Genomic DNA, 23,572 nt, shown 5'->3' on the forward strand with positions numbered 1-23,572 from the left:
ATCTATTGATCAAATTCCATCGTTTCTTCTCTTTCTCCTTTTCTGATCGCTCTCCCTTTCCCCACTCTCACCAGTGTCACAAATCCCTCTTAGGTCAGTTCACAAACCACTTGTGAGTTGTGACCAGTGCTGTTCTAGAAAAAGTGGTGCTGGAATTCACCATGAACACCTCCCTTTTTTTCTTAGAATGGCAATGGAGCCCATCTGAGAGGTGCCAGAACTAGAACTGAGTTCTGCTGAGTTCCAGCTGGAAAAAAGCCCTGGTTGTGACCAATCTATTGAAATCTACAGTGGTACCTCTGGTTAAGTACTTAATTCGTTCCAGAGGTCCGTTCTTAACCTGAAACTGTTCTTAACCTGAAGCACCACTTTATTTTTATTTTTTTTAAATAATATTTATTACTTTTTCAACAATTTAAACACTGCACACAAAAAAGAACAATAAACAAAAGAACAATACAATACAATACAATACACAAACACTACATAACACTAACACATTAAACTGACAAAACAAAAACAATTTTAAAACACATCAAACAATTTCAATATCTTATCTTTCATTCACTTATTTCAACGACCTCCTCACACCTCCCTTTTTGTATTCCACTTCTGTTAATTGTTTCAGCAATTCCTTTCCATCTTCCTCTGTTTTCTATTCTATAATTATCTTAACACATTCTAACCTTATTTTTTCCTTTAATATTCTATTAATCTATTTATACTTAATTCCCTATAACATTTCTACTAAAGCCATATAACTTCATTCCAACATTCTTCTAACATTCATTAATTTTGCAGTATTTCTATAAATAGTCTTTAAACTTTTTCCAGTCTTCTTCCACCGACTCTTCTCCCTGGTCTCGGATTTCTGCCAGTCATTTCCGCCAGTTCCATATAGTCCATCAACTTCATCTGCCATTCTTCCCGGGTGGGCAAATCTTGTGTCTTCCAATACTTCGCGATGAGTATTCTTGCTGCTGTTGTTACATACGTAAAAAAAGTTCTATCCTTCTTTAACACCAATTGGCCGACCATGCCCAGGAGAAAGGCCTCTGGTTTCTTCAAAAGGGTATATTTAAATACCTTTTTCATTTCGTTATGAATCATCTCCCAGAGTGTCTTAATCCTTGGGCATGTCCACCAAAGGTGAACTCTAATCCTCAAATTCGTCTGTTTTTATTTAAGTTCAATCATAGCAAGCATCAACTTATGTTCATCAAATTGCCTCTGTAGGGCTGGGACTCTCTTTCTCTCCAGTTGTATTGCTTTACATTCAGCAGCAACGGCTTTCTCTGAAACTCTGTCAAGCTTTCCTTTTCCAATTCAGGTAGGGCTCTGGTCCTCAAATTCACCTGTTTTTCTTTAAGTTCAATCATAACAAATGCCAGCTTATGTTCATCAAGTTGCCTTTGAATGGATGGGACTCTCTCTCTCTCTCCAGTTGTATTGCTTTACATTCAGCAGCAACAGCTTTCTCCCTGGCTTCCTCCGCAGTTTGCCGTATCAAAGTAGATTCCTGTATCAATTTCTGGGTGGTTTCTGTATTGGTATTATTTATACTTTCTGTATTTAAGTTGATTTCAGTAGTTGAAACATCCACTTTCGCATTTATCGCGTCTATTTTCTTGTTAAGCTGTTCCAGTGAATCATTTATCTTATATAATGCACCCACTAAGGCCTCTTCTGTCGACATTCCCCTTGGTTTTGAGTGTACTGGTGCAAAGGCAGCAGCAGAAGAAGCAGGGGGGGCCTGATGTTGAACCTCTCCTGGGTTGTTGCCAAGTCCTCCCAGACCTTAATGTTTTGTCAGCAGTTGACTGGTCTGTTTTTCCCTTTCCATTTGCCATAGCACTTAAAAGATTCAAGGTCAGTCCCAGAGTCTCACAGTTTTTTATCTTGCAGCTGGAAATTCCCCTAGCCCAGCTCTTGTAAAGCAACCGGTTTCAAAGGCTTCCACTAGGGGGAAACAGTTTCTATTTGTAATAGTCAATAGTATCCTCTTTTAAACAATCCAAAATTAGTTTCAAATTAGTTTCAGTTTTCAGTTACTTTTACTCCTTTTTAAAAGCAGCCGGAGACAGTAGAAACAATGTATTTCTCTTATTTAGCTAGCTGTCAATGAACGTTCTAAACGCTGTCAATGAGCATTCCAAAAGACATCAGTCCTGCTAGCAGCCCGTTTCCAGGGTCAGAGCGGCGGTATTTTAGCTCTCTTCGCTCTCTCCCACAGGCATACTCAGTCCGCAACTTCCCCCCCTCTTCTCCTGCCTCCAAGGGGGGGGTTAATGTTCTTTGCTGATGGAAATTGAGTCTTTTACAAAAGGCTTTCCAAGACTCCAGCTTGCGGCCTCATTGCCTCAGTCTATTTACAAAAGGGGAAGGCGGACTTCCTGTATTGAACCTCCCCGTTACGATACCAGATTAAACGTTTAAAAATCCAATTCTCCCGCTTCAGCTCTACTCACGGGTAATTACTTTAAAGTCAAATTGTCCACAGGAAAAGGTCAGCGCTCTCCGGCAACAGCTATGCGGCTTCGCTCCGTGGAAGAAGCAGACGATTCGAAGCACCACACCGCTCACCCCACCTCACTCCGGACCCCCGAAACCGGGTTTCCCCGCAAGTAGGGGAGGCGCAAAAGGTGCCCGCCGAATCCCACGCTCACAGGCTTCTCCCGCCTGTGATTTTTTGCGGGTCTCCGCCTTCGCCGTGGCGGCCAGACCCAGATTCCCACGGGGCAAATTCCTCCCGATCAGAGGAATTCCGCCATTACTGGAGGCACCTCCCCGGAAGTCCCTGAAGCACCACTTTAGCTAGTGGGGCCTCCTGCTGCTGGCGCGCTGCCGGAACACGATTTCTGTTCTCATCCTGAAGCAAAGTTCTTAACCCGAGGTACTATTTCTGGGTTAGCGGAGTCTGTAACCTGAAGCGTATGTAACCTGAAACGTATGTACCACTGTACTGTTCTAATTTGTGGGGATGGGTAAAGGAGAAAAGCAGGTCTATGCTGCTGCAAAAATGCAACTAAGATTTTAGATGCAAGAATCCTGAATTTCAACCTGAACTCCATTCAGTAGCCTCCTACTGGTCACCACCATTATTGAACTATATAAGCAAGAGCACAGAGGCACTGATCAAAGCAGAATTATGTTATCCCGACTCTTGGGAACTATGCCCCTGTATCTATAATTTTTAAAAGAAGCTGGCCATTACTACCAGTGTATCACATTGTTCATGGCTCAGGTTCTTCTGCTGCTTTCTGCTTTCTAGCTCACACTGACTATTAGTGACTTCTCTGGACCTCTTTGTACATCCCAGAGAAACTGCAGCGCAAAGCCTCGTTGCGAGTACCTACAACTGCAAGAGCTGCAAAGCATAGCTGAAAATATGATAAGCAAAAGGCACTTGCCTGGTTGTGGCAAGTATGGAATGCCTCAGAAGACCAGGCTGGGAAGGATTACAAAGGCTGGTCTCCATTTTCTTGTAGTCCACACAAGGGGGGGGGGCTAATGTTTGTGGGCTAGTCAAATTAACAGGCTTGTTTGCAAGGTTGGTTGGATCTCAATTGACTAGGGTGGGAAGTAAATTAACTGGCAGCTGTACACACTACGCACTCGGTACCACTTGATGCATTTATTCTGGACCCTAGAAAAACAATGTTCTATAAACACGTTTTAAAAATCTAACCTATCCCAAGAAGGAAGGCAAATGCTAACAAACACTGGGCAATTTTTTGCCTCCAAGTTCCTTGCGGGAAACCGAGCACTGCTGAAATAGGGAACAGCAAAAGGTTAAGTACAATGCAAGAAGGCTAATTCAGCCCCCTCCCTCCAAAACAAAAAGTGGGGGGGGGGAGGGTGTTCAGACCTTGAGTACAGATGTCTGTGTTGAAACAATAGGGTTGTTTTTTCCCCTAAAACATACATAGCTTGTCCATCTTGCTCCCTATAATTATAAGAGAACACAAACAAAAGCACACTAGGAACAGAACAGCAACACACAGTCACATCTCATCAGGGAGGAAACGTAATTGCACTAGGTCACTTCAAGGGGAGCCACAACTAGGCTCTCCTTTTGTGCAGCTATACAGAAGAACACTGTACTTCCAATGTGATTTCCCCCTGCAACCTTGGGGGCTAAAACAAGAGGGGGAAAGCAGCTAAAGACAACTTATATTATTAGACGGACACTAAGGCTGACAGCCAGAGAGACAGGCTAAAAGGTCTTGATTTTGTAAAAAGCATTGGAGGAAAAATTGTTTCTTAACAGGGTAGTGAACGTGAAGAAATTGGGATGATTTTCTCATTTCATTAAAGGGAGAGATAGGAAATGTTCTGCTTCTTTGTTGTTGTTGTGGTTCTAAGGCCGACCTTCGTGCTGCCCTCCCTTGATTAAAAGAAGACTTTTACTCTCTCTTTTTTGCAAAAAGCAAGTGAAAAACATCAGACACAATCACCGAGCTATTTAGGGCCTCCTCCACAAAGCAGTTAAGCTGAAAAACTTGGGTTAAGAGCAACTAAGATAACTCAGTCCAAATATTTTGTTGTTTAGTCGTGTCCGCCTCTTCGTGACCCCCTGGACCAGAGCACGCCAGGCACTCCTGTCTTCCACTGCCTCCCCCAGTTTGGTCAAACTCATGCTGGTAGCTTCGAGAACACTGTCCCACCATCTCGTCCTCTGTCGTCTCCTTCTCCTTGTGCCCTCCATCTTTCCCAACATCAGGGTATTCTCCAGGGAGTCTTCTCTTCTCAGGAGGTGGCCAAAGTCTTGGAGCCTCAGCTTCAGGATCTGTCCTTCCAGTGAGCACTCAGGGCTGATTTCCTTCAGAATGGATAGGTTTGATCTTCTTGGAAGCAAACTTGCTTCCAAAGAAGAGTGCTTAAGATTGCAGCATGGATGCTTGCGTGTTAGTACATAGTAATACCAGTAGGTATATTTAGGATTGTAACTGGGCTGTGTGATCCTCAACATACGTTCCCTAGAAAAACACTGAAGTGACATCAACAAGACTTAGGGCTCCTGCACACCCTCATTTACTCTGCTACTTTCCCCTGGGGAAACCCAATCTTCAGCGCCGAATGGGAACAAAGGGCAATCAGGTTTTTCAGCAGATTGCTGTTTGTTCCCATTTAACACCAAAGAGTGGGCTTTCCAGGGGAATACGGCTGGGGAAAGACAAAACCACCTCCAAAACGCAGGGGGAAGTGGAAAACTGCTCAGACCTGTGCTTTCTAGGACAAGCGGAAGTGTACATGAGCTCTCGCTATCAAGTACAGTGGTACCTCTGGTTAAGTACTTAATTCGTTCCAGACGTCCGTTCTTAACCTGAAACTGTTCTTAACCTGAAGCACCACTTTAGCTAATGGGGCCTCCTGCTGCCGTCGCGCCACTGGAGCACAATTTCTGTTCTCATCCTGAGGCAAAGTTCTTAACCCGAGGTACTATTTCTGGGTTAGCAGAATCTGTAACCTGAAGCGTACGTAACCTGAAGCATATGTAACCCGTACAAGATTTCGTACAAGTAAAGGAGTTCAGACTTTCTCCCAAAAAGATACAGCTCTTATCCAAGGATTTCAATTAAAGTACTGCACAGCAAGGAAATTGACTACAGTTTTAATAACTCCAGTTCCAGGTTTGCAATGAGGCCATAGCAAGAGCAAAGGGGAAAAGAGCAGTTTGGGGAAAATGCGTAGCTTCTTCCCAGATCTACTATTCCTTGGGTTTTGGTCCTACTAAGGTGAAAGACTGAAATCAAGACTGCTATAGTATATTACAGTACTGACCCTGACATTGACTTGGGTCATTTCAATATCTGCTGAGGATGCCTTCCTGCTCTATGACTAACAAATCCAGACCTAAGAAATATACAAACTGGGCTGGTTATGTCTTCTCTTCCAGAATATGAATGGCATCCTCCTTTAAAAGGTGTTAACTAAAAGGGAGTGATAGGAGAGACAACAAACAGACCCCACAGCAGGAGGAAGAAGCACAAGTCAGGGGTTCTGCACAAATACAAAGGGCTACAAACTGACACAGAGGATCACGGGATGTTTCTTTTGTTATTGCCAAGAGAAACTGGCAGTGCTGGTAGATAGGGATGCAAGCATATACCTTGCAGAGCCTTTGAATGCACAGAGGGAAATGTCTAAGAGCAGCGAAGAAAATTCTCCACCAGCTTTAAGTGCTTCCTTCAGAAGCTGACAAGTCTTACAAATATTCAGCAAAATAACCAGGAAGCTTCTGAAGGCGAAGGAGAACATTTAACAGCGACGACAAAGAGAAAAAAGTTTTCCGCACTTCTTAGATATCACACACCGAACACAGCAGTGCAGAAGTCAACATGTTCCAATTTCTAACAGCAAAGCTTTAGGGGGGATACATTTGCACCATACAGGTTTGCATATATAAGCTTTGATGGAAGAGGTATGCATCTTCCTGCCAAGAGGAGGCAAAAGGCGTCAAATGTGGTGTGAAGAGCGTTCTGACAGCACCTTTGATGGGACATGGGAGGGGAGGGGAGGGGTCATGGGGGAATTGTCAACTTCCTTTTTTCTCCTGTTTACGTTATCGAACAGTGGGGGCAATGGGAATGGTTCATGTTCTACAAAGGAAAGGGAAAAATCCCACCCCTTGATCTGGAGTCATCAAAACTCCAGCACAGCTTAGCTGGATGTTAAGTCTCTTCTGAGCAGAATCGGCACCAGTTCTGCACGGAACCAAATAAATGTTGGAAGTAGCAGCATGGTAGCAGATGAACAAGTGGAAGAATGAGTGTCAGGAAGGGATTGTGATGAATCTGTAGGTGGAGTCTGGTTGAGTGACAAGTGGAGAGTCAACTGAGAAAGACGGGGAGGTGGGACAGTTGAGACAAAGTGTGAGAGGACTGAGCAATTTTAGAGAGCGGCAGCTTGGTTTAGAAAATGGAATAGCTATTAAAGGGGCAAATAAAGTATGCTTGGTTAGGATAGTAAATGGCTACTTTTTCAGACTGCTGTTTTCCATAAATAAATATATGTACATATTTTTAAATTTATGAATGTGTTCTGGTCTGGGGGCTTCCAGGTTAGTAGATCTCACCCCACGACAGACCGTGTATTTCAAAGCCAGCACAAGTAAATAAAAGGAGAATCCCTGGGGAATGCTAAGGGAAGTCTCAACTCCAGGTACCAGCTGCGGAGCTGACCTACTTTCTACTCTTGAATCGGCAAAAATAATCATGTTAGAGTTTGCATTGAATGAAGGGTTTGGAAATTCTTTTCTCGCAAATCTTCACAAGGGACAATAGATGCTTGCACCCAATGTCCATATCGGGCTCCCTACAGCTTCTTGGTACCGCTGGGTGCCACTGTCGCCAACAGCATGGCTGTACTGATGTTAAACGCCAGGTCAGTATGTAATGAGACCATGGTTGTACATGATTTAATAGCAGAGGAGGGTACTGACCCAGTGTGCATTACTGTGACTTAGGGGTGGGGAGAGATGGCTGGTCCAGATTTTACCCAGCTCTGCTTCACTGGATACTCAGCACAGGACCAGCACAGGCTAAAGGGTCAGGAAGGTGAGGGGGACATATTACACTGGAGTTTGTTCTGTCTAACCAGGAACCCTCTCTGCCCTGGAGCAGGAGGGCCTGCATCTGGCACCGGGTCTTGGAGGCAAATTAAGGATGCTATTATTGTATCAGTCACACAGCTGTCCAACAACCTCCCTGAGCCAGCTGGGAAAGGTAGTCCCAAGCACAGTGCTGAAGGGATCCTGGGTGATAATTCTGGGTGACTTCAACATTTATGCTGAGGCTACATTGGACCGGCTCCAAATTTCATGGCCTCCACAGCAACCATGAGACTGTATCAATCTGCCTCTCTCGACTGAGAGAGCTCACTGGTTGCCAATCTGCTACCAGGACAGGTCCAAGGTACTTGTGTTAATATGTCTTAAGCATATCCGGCGCTGTGGTGCAAAGATCCCTCCGGCGCCCTCCCCTTTCCCAGAAATGTCGACCTTTTCCCAAGCCTCTGTGGGGATTGCTCTCCTCCCACGGAGGCTTGGGAAGGAAGCTGCACGCCCGCCAGCCATATGGTTGATGGGACACAGCTGACGGGCATGCAGGAGGCCGCAGGCAAAGCTGCGTAGCTCCCCCAATCGCTGGGGTGCCCCTGAGAAGCCAGCACCCTGGTGCAACACACGAGTAAGCCCAGTAGGAAAGACGGCTCTGGTGTTAATCCACAAAGCCCTAAACAACTAGGGCTCAACGTACCTTAAGAGCTGCCTGATTCCTTATGTTCCACCTTAGTAACTGAGATCCCCTGATGGAGCACTTCTGGGGCTTCCCCACGCCCCTGAGATTCAATCCGCCTTTACTATGGACCAAGCCTTTTGGGTAACAGCAGAGGTTCAGCAGAAAACATCCCTCCTTTCAGATGTCTTGTGAAAATGCTTTTCTTTAGACAGGCCTGAACAACATTATTTTTTCTTTTACCCAATCAGTATTTATTTATACTTATTTATTATGCTTTTATATGTGCTGGAAGCTGCCCATAGTGGCTAGGGAAACCCAGCCAGATGGGTAGGGTAAAAATAATAAAATTATTATTATTATTATTATTATTGCTTTATTGGTGTTTTTACGGATTTTAAATTTTATTCTTCTTCTTATATACTTGCTATATTTTTTATGAAAGAAAGGACTATAAATTTGCAAATAAAGAAATCTGCTTCCTTGAGCAGAGATGTCAAAATATCAGGTATGGCAGGCGGTTTATTTTCCCTGGTACTATTAAGTCAGCTGTGTCTGCCCAAGCTCTTCTTTATCTGCCCTTTCCTTGTTGCTGTTCATTACAAATCACTGCCTTTTTATGAGTAAATTATATAGTAATACTAATATGTACCAGAGATAATATATAGGATAACAGATAACTACAGTGTTAATAAAAAGCTGTAATTCTCTGGAGTACACTTCTAGGAGTATAAAATGGACTGCACATGTAAATCTCAATATGAATGTTAGCAGACCTTTCTGAATGATTTAGAGTTTTATACTCACTACTTAGGCAGCACAATTTAAAGAGAACTGCCACTTGTCTAAGAAGTGGTTGAAACTGAAGCACTATCAGCATTGTTATAGATATAGATATACAGCTTTTCAATTGTTTTCATATAAGCAAGTAGTTTACTGTTTTTATATGTGCAATTGTTTCATATACGTTTTTACTGTATAGTGAAATCACTTTGTGATGTTTCATAGGAAGAGATTTATAAATGAAAGAAATCAATAATTAATTTTTTTCATGCAAAGAGAAGCACTGAATTCATGCATCTCATCTATGATGAGGTGTCTTCACCCCCTTGTGCACAGCTGAGATGTACAAGTCCTCTTTTGCAAGTTACAGAAAAAGCAAAGAAAACACAGCAGGAAACGGGTGTGCAACTCCTGTCACTGCTCTTGTTGAAACTATGAAGGGAAACAACAGACTGGAGCTGAAAACAGAAGGAACAGCAATATTTTTGCATGTATGGGATTCAATGCCCAACTCACTCCCAATATTCACTAACAAGACGGTTAGTAACGGTTGGAAGTTAATGCATCTTGCAGGTTTTAACAGGGACAATCCCAGTTCAGCTCCAGAGAAGGGGCAGGTATTACTGTTCTCAGAATACAAAAATGCCAGATATTTGCACTGTTATATTCCCACTGCAGAATTTATTTTGCATTGGCTGATAGGTATTCAGCAAGTATTTGTAACACAAATCTTCTCAGTTTTGTTGTTGTTGTTTAGTTGTTTAGTCGTGTCTGACTCTTCGTGACCCCATGGACCAGAGCACGCCACTTCCTCCCGCAGTTTGGTCAAACTCATGGTGGTAGCTTCGAGAACACTGTCCCACCATCTCGTCCTTTGTCATCCCCTTCTCCTTGTGCCCTCCATCTTTCCCAACATCAGGGTCTTTTCCAGGGAGTCTTCTCTTCTCATGAGGTGGCCAAAGTATTGGAGCCTCAGCTTCAGGATCTGTCCTTCCAGGGAGCACTCAGGGCTGATTTCCTTCAGAATGGAGAGGTTTGATCTTCTTGCAGCCCATGGGTCTCTCAAGAGTCTCCTCCAGCACCAGAATTCAAAAGCACCCATTCTTCAGCGATCAGCCTTCTTTATGGTCCAGCTCTCACTTCCATAAAATCTTCTCAATATAACTTAGCTATTTCTACTCTAATTAGAACCGTATCGACTCTCCCAACATCTACTTGGTTTCTTTACTCTAGAGGTCAGATTCAAACTAGGTAAACTTCAGCTAGTGCACATTATCTGTTTTACTCATCTAGAACCTCAGCTTGAAAAGTTTGCTTTCTAGTACTACAAAAAATACTTGGGCCAACTATCAAAAGTGCAATTCTATACACCGTCACATATATATCCAAATATTTATAAATACAGAAAATGCTGTCCAAAAGCAAAATAACACGTATCTTAAGCTTGGTGTCATCATCAGCCTGTCTGGCTGAATTAATTTGCCTCTGGCTGGAAACAACTGTTTCCTTTGGTGCTAGGAACAAGCCTCCTGGCAGAAATGCCTGTTTGCTTGGTAGACACACAGTATGTGTTGGGAAACTGCCAGGGAGATAGTGTCCATCATGAGCCCCCAAGCCGGAGTTCTGGACGATCCATCGGCCTCCCGTAGACAGGCAGATCCAGCAGTTAGCGACACGAAGCCTCTGGAAATTCCTAGCCACATTCCAGGGCTGGGTGTACACTGTTTATCAGCAGAAACACAGCCAAAAGCTTGCACCGCAGAAGAGCATATTTTACAGACTTTATTTAGCGTATAACAGAACAAAAGAAAACATGACCGTTCTGTGTCAGCATCTTCGGCCAACTGAGAAAACGAAAGAAAAAAACAGCAAGCATAAACATCCTGTGAATAGGACATGCGCAGACTCTGTTGCTTACAAAAGCCTGCTCCCTTTTAAGGTGGAACGGAAATATCCTAACATCCTCCCCCTTTCCGTGTAACCTGTTGTACCTGTGGTTCACTCAATTGCAACCTTTGTACATAAACCTTATGTTGTTCTTTGTTAACAACCTTAGACAACAGATCAGCAGGGATTTCATTTCCTGCCATGTAGGACACTTGAATCAGTCCTTTCTGAATACACTCTCTTGCACGATGTAGCTTAATCTGCAAGTACTTGGTTCTCTGCTTGCAACTCTCGGAGTTCAGCAAAGCCAAACACGATCTATTGTCTTGATACACTTGTATAGGACATTTCACAGACACCCTGATGTCCTTAAACAGTTGCATCAACCATTCACAATCCATGAGTGAAAATGACAGAGCATTGAGTTCTGCTTCACAGGAACTTAGGCTCACTGTTGTCTGCTTCTTGCACAACCAGTCAAACAGGCAGTGGTTGTACATGTAGCATACTCCAGAAGTGCTTGTACCATCCGTGGTGTCACTTCCAAAACTAGCATCTGCAAAGATTTCAAGACCTCCAGTCTTTTGACTGGTGAACCTCAGCCTGTAGTGCATAGTCCCTTTCAAATAGCGGGCTATGCGCTTCAGAGCTTTCCAATCCTGAACCGTAGGATTGTTGGCATGTCTGCTAAGCAAATTACAGCTTACAGCAATGTCAGGTCTTGAACATCTGGCAATGAAATTCAGTTTGCCTAGAATGCATCTGTATAGCGTTGTGTCAGAAAACGCTTCAGCAGCACTGTCTACCTGGTAACCTGTCACCATCGGTGTGTCTGCTGGGTTTGCATCAACCAAATTCAACCTGGTTAATACATCAGCAATTTTCTGTGTTTGGTGTACCAGAAAATTACCTGCTTGGTCCCTCTCCACCTGCAGAGAAAGATAGTTGGATACCTCACCAAGATCCTTCATGTCAAAGTGCTCCTTCAGCTGAGCTAGGGTGCTTTGATAAAAAGCCTGATTCTTCCAAAACATCAGAAGATCATCAACAAAACATAAACAATACAGTTTGTTTTGCCCCTCCTCCTTGACAAACACACATGGATCAGCTTTGCCCTGGTGAAAACCTAGAGAAAGCAATGTCTCAGTGAGTTTTGTGTTCCAACACCTGGCACTCTGCTTAAGACCATATAAAGATTTCCGCAGTTTACAGACCATTCCCTTCTGTATCTGCATCCCATCAGGTGGAAGCATGAACAGCTGTTCATTCAAAATCCCATACAAAAAAGCTGTATTAATGTCGTGGTGGGAAACATGCAGTTTCTCCTCCGCAGCGACCTTGAGCATCAGCCGAATGCTCTCATATTTGACTGTGGGTGAGTAGGTCTCGTGGTAATCCTGTCCTGGTACCTGTGAAAAACCTCTGGCAACCAATCTGGTTTTGTGTCTGACTACCTTGCCATTCTGGTCTGTCTTGGCCTTGAAGACCCATTTGCTGCCAACCAGTCTCATTCCTGGGACTACCGGTACCAGTTCCCAAGTTTGGTTCCTGTTCAAGGAATCAACTTCAGCCTTCATGGCATTAAGCCAAGGCTCAGCATCTTTAGAGGTCAACTCCTGAACCTCTTTGAAGCTTGAAGGTTCCCACACCTTCTCTGAGCTACTAAGAACAGCAGTTGCTGTCTTAGCAAACTCATCAGCATACCTCTTTGGAGGTCTGCCCTTGGTCGCCCTTTCAGATCTGCGTACTAGACGCAAGTCTTCTGGACTCATCTCCTCTTTCTTAGGAGAAAAGTGACCAATGGTGAACAGTGGTTCTTCCAGTTCATTGTCAGACGCATCAGATGGTCTGACTGAGGCTTTTGCGCTCTGGTAGTCTGCCGTGTCGTCACTGTCACTGACACCAGCAGCAGCAGCGCCGCCCACTGAACTGGAATCCGAACTCTGATCATCATCATCATCATCATCATCATCCTCATCATCATCCTCATCAGCAGCTTCCTCAGCTTTAGCTGTTTGCTTGACATCACCTTCTTCCTCCTCTGGGTAACTCTGGAAAATTCCCACATTTTCCCCCCACTTAGGATTGTACTCAACACTCCTTGTGAACTTTATGGACTTAGAGTCAGTCATCCACACCCTGTATGCACCTTTCTCGTACCCCATGAACAAACCATGTGCCCCACGCTTCCCAAGCTTGTTGGTTTGTTGTGTGCGTACCCACATGTCCGAACCAAAAATCCTCATGTGTTTGGTGTTGGGTTTCTTACCAAACATCTTCTCATAGGGGGTACAACCAATGGGTGATGACAATCTGCGATTAACGGTATAAACCAAATTCCCCAGAGCTTCCCCCCAAAACTTATCAGGGAGATTGGCATCATGCAACAAGGTTTTGATTCCTTGCAGCAATGTTTGATTTGCTCTCTCCGCAAGCCCATTCATCCATGGCGATCTGGGCGTTGACATGTCATGCTGGATTCCCTTCTCAGTCAGGAAAGCTTCAAACTGCTGAGAAGTAAACTCCCCGCCCCGATCAGTAAACAAACAAGAAATACGTTTACTGTGCACATTCTCCAACCAAGCACAGAATTCCTTAAACTTTGGAAACGCTTGCGATTTCTGTTCGAGCAAATACACATGAATGTACCTAGAAAAAGAATCAATCAGAATCATGAAGTACCTTGCTCCTCCTATAGAGGGCGCTAGTGGACCAACCAGGTCCGCATGCACTAGCTGGTAGGGCTTGGAAGCCTGCCTGCTAGACTCCTTGCCTTTTGGAGCAACCTTCACCTTGTTCTCTGCACAAGATACACATTTCATGTGAAATTTACAAGGTTTGATGTTCAAACCTTCAACCACCTCTGGCATTTTGGCCAGTGCCTTCCAAGAGAGGTGACAAAACCTTCGATGCGCATCATGAATGCAACCTGCATGAAGAACTTTGTTAGTTTGTGCAACACAACAAGAATCAGCATTAGAGACAACAACAGTGTCATCATAAGTTATATGGAACAAACCATCCATAAACTTTGCATGCAAATAGTCCTCTTTGCCTTTACTGATGACACAGACGCTCCTCTTGAAGGAAATCTGAAAACCACGTCCAGTAAGCTGTGGGACGCTCAACAAGTTGCTTGCAGCGCCTGGAACATATAGTACACCGCTGATGGTTGTGTGCAAACTTGCAAGTTTCACAGTCCCTTCTCCAGCAATTTGCAACGTCCTTCCATCAGCCAGGTGGATCTCACCTTCCTGAGGCTTGAAGGAGATAAAGAGATGCCGATCCTTGGAAACGTGGCGGCTGGCACCTGAGTCCACAATAAACCTGCCTTTGGCTGTTGGAGCAGTCTTTACAGCAAGCAAACCCTTGTTTTCCAGCGGTTTGGGCTTCTGCAGCTTGCCCCCCTGCTGCTCCTGGCCAGCAGACGTGCCTTTAGCCTTTGGTGAAGCTGTGCCAGCAAGCAAAACCTTGCTTTCCACTGGCGTGGGCTTTTGCAGCTTGCCCCCCTGCTTCTGGTCAGCAGACGTGCCTTTAGCCTTTGGTGAAGCTGTGCCAGTAAACAACGCTTTGTTTTTCCCTGGCGCCGCGGGCTCTTCACCCTCCCTCTGCTCCTGGCCATCTGCAGGCATCTGTTTACCTTTGCCTTTCCGGCTTCTGCAAAGGCGATGGCCTTGGTTCCCATGAGAAACAGAGCTCTCAGCTGCCGACTCCTTGGCTCCCCCTGGAGGCTGGAATGCTGCCTGGGATGACGTGACGGTCAGCTCCCCCTGCAGCTTGCAACCGGTGCCCTCAGCATCCCTGCAATCACCCGCATTCTGGGAAACAGCTAGGACCTCCGATGCAGTCAAACTCTGGGCTGGGATTATTGGTTTGTGAGCTTTCAACAAAGCAGTCCACATTGCACGTGCAGTGGTGTTGCCAGCCAGCGTCTTAATTTCCTCAAGAGATACGGATAGGACTATTATGTCCATCGCTTTCGAATCAGCTGATTTCCATCTCTCTGTCAGAGGAACTGGGGGGGCTCCAGAAACAACATGCCACACCCCAAACTGACGCAGTAAACTCTCACACCATTTTGCCCAGGGTTCATAATTCTGCCCATGTAACTTAAGGCATTCAGCATTTCCATAAGCTTGGAAAAATTCCATTCCAGCTTTTGCTTTGAGCCGTGAGCCCTATGCCTCCAAAGACTGCTTATCTTGGCAGCTCATTAATCACGAACTCTTTCTGGCTCGGCTCCCAGGCCAATTTATCTGCCGGAGATCAAAGACTCTTTGCCGAGGTAAAACAGGAAAACGTCCCCTCCTTTCGCTTTCCCCACATACCTCAAACGCAGTCTGTTGCAGCTTTACTCTCCTGTAGGTGCCGTGAATCTGGGCCCGAAACCTTGTTGTTGGGAAACTGCCAGGGAGATAGTGTCCATCATGAGCCCCCAAGCCGGAGTTCTGGACGATCCATCGGCCTCCCGTAGACAGGCAGATCCAGCAGTTAGCGACACGAAGCCTCTGGAAATTCCTAGCCACATTCCAGGGCTGGGTGTACACTGTTTATCAGCAGAAACACAGCCAAAAGCTTGCACCGCAGAAGAGCATATTTTACAGACTTTATTTAGCGTATAACAGAACAAAAGAAAACATGACCGTTCTGTGTCAGCATCTTCGGCCAACTGAGAAAACGAAAGAAAAAAACAGCAAGCATAAACATCCTGTGAATAGGACATGCGCAGACTCTGTTGCTTACAAAAGCCTGCTCCCTTTTAAGGTGGAACGGAAATATCCTAACATCATGCATGCCTGCAGCCCGCTGCAAACATGACGTCTTCTGCAATGACTCAGCAAAGTGTGCCGTCTAATCCGTGATGGATCATCTGAAACCGGCCACTTGCTTTCACAATGCCTGAACCAAAACGTGATGACAGTACTCTGGTCCCAAAGAACTCAAGAGGAGGAGGAGGTTGCACACACCTGATCGAGTAGCCTCTACATCAGGCCTAGGCAAACTCGGCTCTCCAGATGTTTTGGGACCTCAACTCCCATCATCCCTGACCACTGGTCCTGTTAGCTAGGGATCATGGGAGTTGTAGTCCCAAAAACATCTGGAGTGCCGAGTTTGCCAATGCCTGCTCTCCATTAAAGCACAGCACCTATCTAGATGCTGGTTCGTGTCATTGCCAATGGCAAACAAGGAGGGAGAACAATTACTATTGTATTTTAATATTTTGTTGGAAGCCGCCCAGAGTGGCTGGGGAAACCCAGCCAGATGGGCGGGGTATAAATAATAAATTGTGGTGGTGGTGGTTGGTAAGGTCCCTTAGCTTTCTCACCCTGATCTGACCACAGTGATCCATACGACGGTCACCTCCAGGCCGTTATTGTAACTCGCTCTACGCGGGGCCGCCCTTGAAGCTGACCCAGAAACTCCAGTGGGTGCAGAATGCCGCAGCAAGGCTCCTTACGGGGTCCTTGCCGCGGGATCACATTCATCCAGTGCTTTACCAGTGCACTGGCTCCCAGTGGAGTACAGGATCAGGTTTAAGGTGCTGGTTTTGACCTTCAAAGCCCTATGCGGCCTAGGACCCTTGTACCTACGGGACTGCCTCTCCTGGTATGCCACTCAGAGGACCTTAAGGTCCACAAATGACAACATTTTGGAGGTCCCAAGTCACAAGGTCGTTAGATCGGTCTCCACTAGGGCCAGGGCCTTTTCAGTACTGGCCCCGACTTGGTGGAACGCTCTGTCACAAGAGACTAGGGCCCTGCGGGACTTGACATCTTTCCTCAGGGCCTGCAAGACAGAGCTGTTCCGCCTGGCCTTTGGTTTGGACTCAGTCTGACCCTTATGTTTCCCTCCCCTTATGGTTTTGATCTATGGGCTACTATTAAAATGAGGCTGCATTTTAAATTGTAATTTAACCTGTATTTCAAATTGGTTTGTTGTTGTTGTTGTTGTTGTTGTTGTTGTTGTTGTAATTTTACTGGTGTTAGCCGCCCTGAGCCTGCCTCTGGCCGGGCAGGGTATAAATCAAATTTATTATTTATTATTATTATTACTCAGTGGCAGCCACTGGGAATGCTGGAACAGCAGCAATTAGGTACTGCTGACCAGGGCACCCCACTCCCCCACTACACAGGCTCCATGAATGCCATCAGTAAAATAGCGGACAGAGCTGGCTTGGAGGACCAATCCCCTCTCAGCCCCTTGGGAACAGACAAGGAGCCAAACCCCAGGCTGGGGAGGGAGAAGGTGGAATGCAGCCATCACAGTCTCTGAACAGCTGCCCCCAGGGTGCCAAGGCATCTTATCCAATTGCACGGAAGAGCTGTTTCATATATAGATAAGTCCAAGCAGCCAGAATATATTTATAGCACAGAAATGTTATGCTTCACATATTTCCCCTCCATATTAGATGTTGATCATCTTTTCATTTTGCGCACATTATGTCAACTCCCCCAAAAGATAGCTGTGCCTCTTTTGTGGGTTTTAACAGTGTGCTAGCTGATTTTAAAAAGAAAACACTCTGCAAAGGAGCCCCCTGGGATTCGGAATTCATTAGCATGCTAAGGGAACATGTGCCAACAGGAGAGGTTTAAAACAAGCCCCCCAGGGAATAGGGAAGATTCTTCGAGACTGCCGCATAGAACTCCAAAAGACAGCATTTGATGTCAAGGAAAAGCTTTTGCTATAACCAGCTTTCCAGGGGAATCTAGGAGCCTTGCATCATTTATTCAAATAGAGTTTTGTGCTCAGTGAAGTTAGTAAATAATCTGGACATCTTTGAGTACTAATGATTTTATATGTGTGAAGCCTTTGGTAAGAACAACACAGTCTGTCAACAGGAGTTAAATGCAATTAGGGCACTGTTGGGGCAGCTATCTCCTTTTTAAAACATCACCGTGAAGCACCTCCGGTGCCAACAACAGCTACCCTCGGCCACCAAAGGTCAGAATTGGTCGTCCTCCACAATGTGAGCACCGCAGGTTCCCTTTATCTGCCATTATTGTCCACTGACAAAGGACAGGTAATCTGTGTCTGTTTGGCGGAGATCCCAATTAGGCTTGGAGATTCTTTGATTCTATGTTCCACTTACATTCTCAGCTCATTATGACAAGGATTAAGAATTCATGTTTTTTAATCCACGTAAAAAAAGAAAAAACAGTTTAATTCAAGGTTTTTCTCCCATCACCTCCATAGCAACCATGGGGTGATCATCTACAGCACAATGCTCACAAATAGTGGCGCACTGGTTCTCATGTTCAGAGTTGAGGAAACTGGATGAGGGAAATGTTCCGCTTGGCCACTATCCCCACAAGCCTAATCTTGGTGGATGTGGGAGGGAAATTCTCTTTTGATGTTTCATTCCAAAAGACAGATGAAGTCAACTAGATCTAAAAGAGACCTGAAATACTGCATCACTGGGCAGAACGACCACTCTATTCATGCTTAAGGTAAAGGTACCCCTGACCATTAGGTCCAGTTGTGGACGACTCTGGGGTTGCGGTGCTCATCTCGCTTTACTGGCCGAAGGAGCCAGCGTACAGCTTCCGGGTCATGTGGCCAGCATGACTAAGCCGCTTCTGGCAAACCAGAGCAGCGCACGGAAATGCCGTTTACCTTCCCGCCGGAGCGGCACCTATTTATCTACTTGCACTTCGTGTTTTCGAACTGCTAGCTTGGCAGGAGCTGGGACCGAGCAACGGCAGCTCATCCCATCGCGGGGATTCGAACTGCCGACCTTCTGATCGGCAAGCCCTAGGCTCTGTGGTTGAATCCACAGTGCCACCCGCGTCCCAGGCAGTACCCAGTACAATGCTGCTAATAAAGAAATTACGCAGTCCCTGTGGTATTGATAACAGTGGTTTATAATAGTACCATTTATGGGAACCTTAGAAATTTGGTACAGATTGGGCCTCTGGAAATTGCACAATACAATCCTATGTATGCACCTTTTCTTTCAATGGTCTGTTCTCCCAAGCAAGTGTGTTTAGAATTGCAGCCCAAATTAAGCAACAGCCTGAATCATTCAGCCTACAGAGTTAAAGGAGACAGCAGCAAAGTTATCAGAAAAGTTCCACATAAGACCAAAACACCTCCACCTGGAACAAGCTACAGTGGTACCTCAGGTTAAGTACTTAATTCGTTCTGGAGGGCTGTTCTTAACCTGAAGCACCACTTTAGTTAATGGGGCCTCCTGCTGCCGCCGCGCCACCAGAGCACGATTTCTGTTCTTATCCTGAAGCACGATTTCTGGGTTAGCAGAGTCTGTAACCTGAAGCGTATGTAACCCGAGGTACCACTGTAATATTTTTCTAGCTGGAAGAAGGATAGAACAATAGTTGTCACTCATCAAAGCCTAACTTTTAGGAAATGAAAGGGTGTTTTTCATGAACCCATGGCCATGTTTCCTTTCATTGTAGGAAATGAAAGACACTTAAGGAACCAATGGTCATGTTTGTGTAGAAGATTATTATATAAAACCCATTGTATAGGAGATGTGGTTCATTTTAGTTTTGCATTGTTTTACATGCAATTTTTAAAATGCTACATTATTCTTAGCATTAGCCGCCCTAAGCCTTTGGTGAGAAAGTGGATTAAAAATCTAAAGACCACTCTGAAATTCAGCCCAGAATTTAGTACAGCTGTAGCTTGCTTCTTAGAAGAAGCTATAAGCTTTCCTCCAACTCATTAAAACACATACGGAGTTGTGAGGTCATTAAATATCATTAAGAAAAATAGAATCATTACGAAATGTAATTTTAATTTAATTTCCCAAGTGAAATGTAGATAATAAAGGGGAGGTTAATAAAAGGTGTGAAAATGCAGCCAGAGGAAAAAGGCGCTCTGTTCTATAAAATTTAATTAACTCTTTCAGGATTCAATTGAATTTCAAAGTTATGTGATATTTTAATTTTTAATTTTTTTGCCCAACTCCTTTCTCTAACCTTAACTTTTAGGGCAATAAGCTGAGCTATATACCACCCCAAGTTCCATGACCACAGAAGAGACTCCTGCTGAAAGTTGGTGCCAGCTTTACTTTTTAAGAATAAGCACCTAGTCCTCATGACGGACAATGTGATACTATGCATATTCGTCCAGAAATAAGTCACACTGTATTAACCATTGCTTACTTTAATGTAAGCGAGCACTGGATTTCAGCCAGAAAAAATAATTTTAGTATGTGTGACAATTCTGTTTGAGGATCAGGAATTAAAAGTCCCATGTGGTCATCTCTTTTTGTCCTAGGCTTTGGACAGTGACAGCAGGGGATTGCAAAGAGGAGGCCCACATGCAAAAACCATGAGACCTAAGCCTTGGGGGTTCAAGGAAAATTCAGTTGTACGCATTTGTTTCTATCCTCTCATTGCCTCAAAGTCCAAATCAAAACTGTTTATTTTTGCTATTACAGCAACAGGAGATAATAGGACAGCCTCAACATCATAATTAGCAAAGCAAACAGTTTAAAACAATCAACCAGTAAGACTTGAACATACAGTACCTTCAGAATTATGATGTTGTCAATTCACAGTATTAGTGCTAATATGATTTGCCATGCACACAAATATTACAACATATTATTGTCTAATAGATGCAGGGCTCAAATTATGAGGAGAAGAGCAAAGTAGGGGGCACTTAATAACATCCCCAAGTCCCACTCTGACTCCCTGCCCCTGCTATTTTAGCCAAATCCAAGGTCTTCTGAAATCCATCATCAAAAAGGAACCATCCCCACCGTGGCTCAGCCCAACCCCCAGTATTTTGAGGAATGAAAAGATCAGTTAATTATAACAATGCAAGGGAAATGTGTATATAAACAAGATTTCCAGTTTAGTTTTGGACTGGCAAACACTACCATAATTATGAATTTTAAAGTAAAATGCATTGGTTGCACAGTCAGTAGCAATAATTTCCCTCTCGAAAGGTGCACTTTCTGATTGCCATGGCTACTGAAGAAGGAATTGCTTCATTCATAATATACTTTTTGGTGACTTCCATCAGGAAATTTCACATTTGGGCAGATGAGCTTCATTAACAGCAGTAAGAAAAATTCTGTATTGGAGACCTCTTGAGTTGCATCAACTATATTTTAGCATTTGTGGGAAATTACAGAGATTCTAGATCCTCTTCTAGCCCGGGACATCAATTTTCAGCTGTCTCATGAAGATGCCACTGAAATTATGCACATTAAATGTACATTATGTAGGCACTATCATGGTATAAAGCACAGCTATTGTTATTAATCTCAGAGCTGTGGAATCGAGCCCCACGTTGGGCAAAAGATTCCTGCACTGCAGGGGGTTGGACTAGATGATCTCCGGGGTCCCTTCCAACTCTATAATTCTGTGATTTATATCCTACCTTTCTACAGAGGAGCTCAGAGTTCCCCTTTCCCATTTAGCCTCACAACAACTTTGTGAATAGGTTGGGACAAGAAACAGTAACAGGCTCAAGTTCACAGAGCGAGAGCTTCATGGCCGTGAAGGGATTGGAACCTGATGTTGTTGTTGTTGTTTAGTCGTTTAGTCGTGTCCGACTCTTTGTGACCCCCTGGACCAGAGCACGCCAGGCACTCCTGTTTTCCACTGCCTGTTTGGTCAAACTCATGTTGGTAGCTTCAAGAACACTGTCCCACCTACTCGTCCTCTGTCGTCCCCTTCTACTTGTGCCCTCCATCTTTCCCAACATCATGGTCTTTTCCACGGAGTCTTCTCTTCTCCTGAGGTGGCCAAAGTACTGGAGCCTCAGCTTCAGGATCTGTCCTTCCAGTGAGCACTCAGGGCTGATTTCCTTAAGAATGGATCGGTTTGATCATCCTGCAGTCCATGGGACTCTCAAGAGTCTCCTCCAGCACCAGAATTCAAAAGCATCCATTCTTCGGCGATCAGCCTTCTTTATGGTCCAGCTCTCACTTCCATACATCACTACTGGGAAAACCAGAGCTTGAACTATAAGGACCTTTGTTGGCAAGGTGATGTCTCTGCTTTTTAAGATGCTGTCTAGGTTTGTCATTGCTTTTTGCAAACCTGGGGAGTATCAGGTTTTTGAACCTGATACTCCCCAGTTTTTGTTTGAAACACAAACCACCAAACCACAAAGAAGGCGTTAACTGTCTCACCAGATATGAAACTTTATTTGAAAACGGCAGTGATGGTTATGGAGACTCAAGCTGCTATCCTCTTCTTCTGTGGTCCTCCTGAAGTTCATTCTCATATCACTTCTACGGCAAATCCTGTATTACCAATGGGGTGGACTAGTTGACGTTTTGAGGTATCTTCCAACTATGTAATTCTAAGTTAAGTTTTCATTTTGTATGTTCTTGACTTAAGAATACAGAAAATATAGGAGCTGCTTGCTGGACCCAACTGAAAACTGTTTTTAATTTTTATTCCATACGCCCATCCTATCCTCAAGGAACTCTGCTTGCTTTTTTTAAAAAAGAGCCCAGTAAAAGCTATCAAATTTCTCCTTTCTGGATGTAACTTCAGTGGGTAGTTTTAGCAGAACAGCTCTAAGATCATTTCCCCTGCAGCAGCTATAAAACGTTTATAGTCTTCAAAAAGCTACACTAAGAACCTGCTGTTGGAATTCTTCCTCATTAATTGAGCTAAACAAGCCCCTGAAAAGGCTTTGGTAAGAGACACTATATTGCATTAATTAATCATTTAATTTTCTTCTGAAAAAATATTTCTTCCATTCCCAGAGGCAATCCCAGTTCTTCAAAGGCTATGACTGCAGTTCACTGGGGCAGCTACAAAACAAGATGTAGGGTTGCACACAGGGGCAGCTGAAGCCTATTTATTAGAATCATATATTCTAGCAAAATCACTTTTGCCTATATACTGTATATAAAAAAATAAAATGCACCCCAATTTGGGTCCATGTTGGAGAATGCACCTTCAAAAAATGGGGAAACAAATGCTTTATTTACTTTAGATTTCCATTCTATTGCAAGGGCTTGGTGTAAATTATGAACAGAACTGCCAAATGATTAAAGAAATCTGAACTGATTAATCAAATGTGTTTAGTTTATCAATCAGTTAATTAGTTGATTAACATTGCAGCTCATGCACACTTTCCTGAGATAAAGGCCCACTGAATATACCGGCAAGTATTTTTCATGTAAATATAGAACTGAACTGTGATCTTCTATCATTTACCTATAATATTAACAGGTTGTTTTCAAAAGGAAGCTTTCATTTTTGAATGATATGTGCATGTAGGTAAAGGTGCCCCTGCCCGTACAGGCCAGTCATGTCCGACTCTAGGGTTGTGCACTCATCTCACTTAAGAGGCCGGGAGCCAGCGCTGTGGCCAGCGTGACGAAGCTGCTCTGGCGAGCCAGCACCAGCGCAGCACACGGAAACGCCGTTTACCTTCCCGCTATAAAGCGGTACCTATTTATCTACTTGCACTTAAGAGTGCTTTCGAACTGCCAGGTGGGCAGGAGCTGGGACCGAAAGACGGGAGCTCACCCCGACGCAGGGATTCAAACCGCCGACCATAAGATCGGCAAGTCCTAGGCACTGAGGTTTTACCCACAGCGCCACCCGCGTCCCAGTATGTGCATATGTCACAGCAAACATTGCCTTAAAAGAGAGAGGCGTCCCCTCCTATCCTTGCACAGAAGAGAATGCCTCTTCCAGCAACAGCCCAATACGTTTTGCAGC

At 44.4% G+C, this 23,572-nt stretch overlaps 1 protein-coding gene and 1 long non-coding RNA gene across 5 annotated transcripts in view; both read right to left on the minus strand.

Moving 5' to 3' along the window:
• Positions 1-23,572, minus strand: part of MSRA (methionine sulfoxide reductase A) — a 205,773-nt gene that overhangs the window by 162,358 nt on the left and 19,843 nt on the right. The window lies entirely within an intron of this gene.
• Positions 19,816-22,990, minus strand: LOC310703017. Its single transcript, XR_014523896.1, has 2 exons — positions 21,953-22,990; positions 19,816-21,397 (listed from the first exon to the last, which is right to left on the minus strand). It is a non-coding gene; the product is annotated as an uncharacterized lncRNA (long non-coding RNA).

The sequence above is a fragment of the Podarcis liolepis genome, assembly GCF_965112155.1.
Source record: "Podarcis liolepis genome assembly, chromosome: 3".
NCBI lineage: Eukaryota > Metazoa > Chordata > Lepidosauria > Squamata > Lacertidae > Podarcis > Podarcis liolepis.